At 47.2% G+C, this 6298-nt stretch overlaps 1 protein-coding gene across 2 annotated transcripts in view; it reads right to left on the minus strand.

Moving 5' to 3' along the window:
* IL1RL1 (interleukin 1 receptor like 1) overlaps positions 1-4013 on the minus strand; it is a 38917-nt gene extending 34904 nt beyond the window's left edge. For both annotated transcript variants that reach the window (XM_067704059.1, XM_067704060.1), the window contains exon 1: positions 3899-4013. The gene's annotated coding sequence lies outside the window, so the exon portion shown is untranslated. The remainder of the gene's footprint in view (positions 1-3898) is intronic.
* Positions 4014-6298: the final 2285 nt, after the last annotated feature.

A 6298-nucleotide genomic window follows, 5' to 3' on the forward strand; every position in this document is an offset into this window, starting at 1 on the left:
AGCAGTGGCTACCATTTATTGAGAAATTTGTATGTGCCAGGCCCTGAGCTAAGCTCTTTACATATGTTACATATACACATTTATACCCCATTTACATGCTAAAAACAACTCTGAGATTAAGGTATGAGCACCCTGGTGGTATAGGAAACTGAGGCACACAGACCTAGCAGTCACATAGTCAGGAAGCAGGAAAGCCATGATCAAGGTTCAATCAAGTGGACCCCAACACCTGCTCCTACCGTGATTCTGTCTACCAAGGCTTTGTTTTCATTGACCACTTCTCTTCCATCTTTGAGGTGGGAGGCTTTGGCTAAGGGTAAGGACATAGGGTGTGGTCTAATCAGTAACATTAGCAGTAACAAATGCTATTGCAGCATCTTGTTTGCCTTGTGTTTGTTAACTGATGCCCAGTAGCCCTGAATAGATCATTGATCTAGACATGATAGGAGAATAGACCACACATAAGCTTCCTGCCTTCTAGAACTTTCTGTGCCAAGAGGGATGTATTGACAGCATTTGCAGAGACAGATAAGTTATCTCAAAATAAATGCACATGCTCAGAGAAGTATAAATATCATGTGATCCCCCAGAACTGACTATTCAAGAAATGCTTTTGAAAGCAAAAAAGTCAACACATTTCTAGAAATAACAGAGGACCTCAGAGTTCTCTAGGTCAGCATTCTCTGAGTTTTCTTGAACAATAGCACTTAAAAATAATAATGCATTGACCCAATACTGTAAGAGATTATGAGATATTTTATATACTTAGAATAAAGTACAAAGCAAAGATGATGTTACAGATGAATTAACTATTTAGGAAATGTTGAAAAATTTGTAGTTTCTCCTTTATGACAGTATTTTAAAACTAGATGAACTGTCATATGTGTTGTTAAAAGAACAAAAGGCCACAACTACATGTTGAAAATACATGATTAGAAATGCCACAGAATCCATGGACCTTAGGAAAACAGTGTGTTGGGAAATAAACAGATGGACATCTGAGCATTCATGCATGATGGGATCCCCCATGTTAAAGCCTAGCATGTTCTGATATGGCTCATCCTTCTTTAAAGGGAGATTATTTAAAACGAAGAGCACTATAAATTGAAATGTAAACTTTCTTTTTCTTTTAATTTTATTTTAACTATATTTCAGAAAATGCATATCCATGGCATTGTTTGTTTATGGAAGAACTCAGAAGAATACCTGAGGAATAAAATAGTGATCCAAGGAATTAGGGTTGATGGGAGGGAGTTGTGTAGAGAGAAGAGATAGGGGCGGAGAAAGGAGAAATAGGGAAGGGTCCTCATCATTCTATCCCACAGCTCTATGAAACCCAACCTTCATTATCATTAAATACAAGAGTCAGTTTAGGTTCTAAATTCTTATGGTAACAGCTTAGAGGATCCCAGGTAACCAACCAGAAAGTGAGATACCAGTTGGGAGCCTTCTGCAAGAATCCCACCAAGAGGTGGTAAGGGCTTGAATTTAGAAAACAGCTGTTAGAATGAAGTAGGAAGGAAGAACAGATTGTATTCCTATGTTTAAGAGTAGAATCAATTAGATTTATTACGTTATTTTGCATGGGGAAGGAAAGATGGAAAGGAGTTTGGGGGATAGCTCTCAAACAAGGTGGGATGTTTGACAACCATTCACAGAGATACCAAATACTGGAGGAGGAGGAGTTAGTAGGAAAGCAATGGTGGGTTCAATTTTGGATAAGCTAACTTTGAGGGGCTGTCTTGACATTAAGCTATTAGAAATACGTCGGTAAAATTATGGGCCAGACCTATTAATTGGGGATTTGTCAGTGTGCAAATTGTACTCAAGTCATGGGGATAATCCAGGTCCCTTCAGGAGGAAAGAACAGAGGAAGAACTGCAAGGGACAAGGAAGGAGTTCTGGGACGCATGACTCCCGATGGGCAGGAGGGGGACTGGCACCCACACAGGAAAGTAAAAGAGGTTAAAGATGGAGAAGTTCCCATCAGCAACCAGTGCAGTCACTAATGACATCATTTAAAGTGACTTCAGAGCTGGTGAGGGTAGCCCAGGCAGGACACAGTGAGTCGGAAAGAAATGCTAGGAGAAGTGAGAACACTAAGTGCAATGTGTGGTTGTTTGGAAATGGTAACGAATGCAAAGACCCCTGCCTTCTCCTCTCAGAGACACGAAGAGGGGCGATGAAGAAACCCCACGGGAGACTTGGTGTCCTCAGAGGAGAATCAGGTCTCGGGTAAGTCCAGGAGCTAAAAAGAATGTTCTCTGAAGAATTTAGGGGTGAAGGATGTCTACTAACAATGGAATGGTAACTGTTGGAATTCCTTATATATTTTGGATATTAACTCCTTATCAGATATATGTTTTCAAATAGTTTCTCCCGTTCCATAGGTTGCCTTTTCACTCTGTTGATTGTTTCTTTTGCTGTGCAAAAGGTTTTAACTTGATGTAGTCCCACTTGTCTACCATATGATCCATCAATCACACTTTGGGGTGTGTATTCAAAAGCACTGGAATCAGGATCCTAAAGAGACATCTGCACTCCCATGTTCATTGCAGCATATTATCCATCAGTCAAGAAATGGAACCACCCAAATAGCCACCAACACATAACTGAGGAAGAAAGTGTGGTTTATACATTCGACGGAATATGATTCCGCTGCAAAAAACAAGGAAATCCTGGCATATGTGACAACACAGGCAGACCTGGACGAAATTATGGTAAGTGAAATAAACCAGTCACAGAAGAAAAAACACTGCATGATTCCACTTTCTAAAACAGTCAAACTCATAGAAACAGAAAGTACAATGGTGGTGGCTAAGGTCTGGGGAGAGGGGGAAAAGGGGCTGGTTGTTCAATGGGTCTAAAGTTTCAATTATGCAAGATGAATAAGTTCTAGAGACTGCTGTGAAGCACTGTGTCTATAGTTCACAATACTGTACTGTGTTCAGAAAAATATAGTAAGGTAGATCTCTTGTTAATAGTTCTTACCGAGAGAGAGAGAGAGAGAGAGAGAGAGAGAGAGAGAGAGAGAGGGAAATCTAGATGCGATCACCCAGATGGAAAGAAGGCAGAATGAGCCCTGGGTCCCTCCTGTGCTGAGAGGCTGGGTAGAATAAGAACTAGCAATGGAGAGAGAGAAAGAGAGACCAGTTAGATGGGAAGAAAACCAGGGGTGTTTGGAGTCTAAAAACTAGGTGAGAAATATTTCAAAGAGGAAGGAATGATTCATCACGCCAACGCTGCAGGAGGTTCCAATCAGCACCGGGAAACAAATCACTGGCTTAACAACACAGATGCCACGGCAACATTGAGAAGCTGGTGTCTGTAGAATAGTAGGTATGAAAACCTATTCAGAATATTTTAAGAAAGAGTGGGAGCAAAGGAATTACAGACAGTAAGTATATAGAACTACTCCAGGGAATTTTGCTGTAAAGGAGAAGAAAGAAATGGAGCACAAACTGGAAGGGAAACGGAGGCAAAGACAAATGTTACACGCCACGCAGGGGTGGTCAGGACCACATGTGTGGCCACGGGAGTGTGCTTTTGGGAATCAGTCCCCAAAGCAGTCGCATTGTTAGTTCCAGCCAGGATACCCAAAAGGATAATAAGGAAAATGTGAGTCAAGCTGTCAAACCAGCAACGTCGGGAAGCATAAGAAAGTTGACGGGTGAGAGAGGGCAGGGTGAGCGGGTGGGGAGGAGAAAACTGGAGGTTTTCCCCTGGACCAACCCATGTGCAGCTAGCAGGCCGGGCACAGCACAGCCCTGGATGGAGACAGGAAGTTGGATGGGCAGCAGTACTTGGGGGGAGGGGGGGTGAGGGGCCTCTACCAGGCTGAGCGAGATCTGAAGGGGGTCTGGGGAGGCCTGACCACGGGTGAGGGACCAGTGCTCACCTGGACTTCTCGCAGTGCTGCCATCAAGAAGATGCCCCAGGGGCTTCCCTGGTGGCGCAGTGGTTGAGAGTCCGCCTGCCGATGCAGGGGACACGGGTTCGTGCCCCGGTTCCGGGAAGATCCCACGTGCCGCGGAGCGGCTGGGCCCGTGAGCCATGGCCGCTGCGCCTGCGCGTCCGGTGCCTGTGCTCCGCAACGGGAGAGGCCACAACAGTGAGAGGCCCGCGTACCGCAAACAAACAAACAAACAAACAAACCCTCTAACTTTAAGGGCTTCCCTGGTGGCACAGTGGTCGAGAGTCCGCCTGCTGATGCAGGGGACGCGGGTTCGTGCCCCGGTCCGGGAGGATCCCACATGTCGCGGAGCGGCTGGGCCCGTGAGCCCTGCGCATCCGGAGCCTGTGCTCCGCAGCGGGAGGGGCCACAACAGTGAAAGGCCCGCGTACCGGAAAAAAAAAAAAAAAAAAAAAAACCCTCATAGCACTGTGGATCTCAGAGCAACGCGGCTCTGCAGTCCAGCCTCCCTCCCCTCCCCAGGAAGGTCTCCCTTGGGGGCAATAATACTCAAACTTCGGTGCAGGTCAGGATCCACCCCTACAGCAGAGCCTGGAGATGGGAAGGGTGAAGCAGACCCCACAGGTGCTTGGTCCTGCTCGACACCCACATTAGAAATCACTCCTCTGCTCTGGGTTGTGCTCTTATGAAGGGCAATTAAATGTCTTTGTGTCCCAATAAAGGTTTTATTGAGTGTCTCGGCCCTGGACTAGCTTTTAGGGAACTGTGGAAGGGGTGACAGTAGCAGACATCAGCCGAGGCTAGGACAGTGAAGCAGCTCAGGGCTCAGGAAGTGGACCCCCTCGGGGTGGCAGGAGGGGAGCCAGGGCTGGGGAGCCTCACTGAGCCCAGTCTGGGGGCGGCAAGGTGTCTGGGAAAGACCATGAGTATCCAGGCATGAGGCCAAGGTCTAGTGCGTGGCTGTGGCCTCAGGACTGGCCGGGCAGCCAGAGGGGTCTGAGCTAGGATCCAGCTGGGCAGTGGCAGAGGCCAGAGCTGAGAGACAAGGCAGTAGCTGGCAGTTCCCTGCAGCTCTGGCACGTTGCCCCTGCATTTGCTTGGCTTTGCTGCCTGTGTGATAAAGCAACAGGCTCTTTCAAATAGGACTCCCTTGACACTTTCTGGGGGAGACTCCCAGGTCCAGAGGCTCCAATGCGATAAGGAGTCCCCTTAGTTCCCTGAGCCCAGGCAGGGTGCTCGGTTCTTGCTACTCCAGCCACAAACAAATCCCTCCAAAGGAAACACCACCGTCCACTGGAACATGACATTTTCTGTCCTTCCATCGCCGTTACCATCCTCAGCTCTCCTGGGCTGAAGGCTCATTACAGCCCAAAGGCTTCGCTGAAAACCTTAGCTTCACTGTCCCCTTTGATCACCTAGTAAGAAAAGTCACCCCAACTTTGTAGGTCAAAACCCTGCATCTTAATGAAATAAAATGATGGTGTGGGTGGGGAAAGGGGGACACGGGCTGAAACTCAGGTCTCCGGCCTCAGCACCACTCTTTCTTATTATCGTGATCAAATACACATAACGTAAAACTGACCACTTTAACCCATCGCTTAGTGTAGGTTCCGTGGCTTTAAATACATTCACATTGTGGTACAGCCATCACCACCAACCATCTCCAGGAGTATTTTCATCTTGCAAAGCTGAAACTCTGTCCCCCTTAACCAATAACTCCCCAGATCCCTCCCCCGGCACCCACACTTTACTTTCTGTCTCTATGGATCTGATTCCTCTAGGTTCCTCGTGTACGTGAAATCAAACAGTTTTGTCCCTTTGCGACGGGCTTATTTCACTGAGCATAATGTCCTCAAGGGGAGACAGAACCATAGGAGAGGGTGGTTTCCATCCCACAAGCTCGAGGTTAGGGGCCAGCATTTTCCACTGTGAAATTTTTTGCTGCTACGGAAGCCCACGCTCTTGATTTCACTAATGGTATTCCGGCTGAATTGTGTCCCTCCCCCAAAAAATTCCTAGGTTGGAGTCCTCACCCCTGACCCTGAGTATACCTTGGAATGTAGCTGTCTTGAGAGAGAAGGCCTTTATGGTTTCATAAGCTTCAATGAAATCACATGGTAGGGCCCTGACCCACTATGACTGGGGTCCCTGCTAGAAGAGAGATGCCAGGGATGGGTGCACAGAGGAAAGACCCTGGAGGACCCAGGGGACACAGGGAGAAGGTTGCCGTATGCATGCCACAGAGTGAGCCCTCAGGAGAAACCAATCCCGCCAGCACCTTGATCTTGGACTTGCAGCCTCCAGGACTGTGAAAAGAAAAACTCCTGTTGTTTGAACGCCCTGATCTGTGCTATTTTGTTATGGAGCCTGAGCTGACTAATACAG

The sequence above is a fragment of the Pseudorca crassidens genome, chromosome 14 (assembly GCF_039906515.1).
Source record: "Pseudorca crassidens isolate mPseCra1 chromosome 14, mPseCra1.hap1, whole genome shotgun sequence".
Classification (NCBI taxonomy): domain Eukaryota; kingdom Metazoa; phylum Chordata; class Mammalia; order Artiodactyla; family Delphinidae; genus Pseudorca; species Pseudorca crassidens.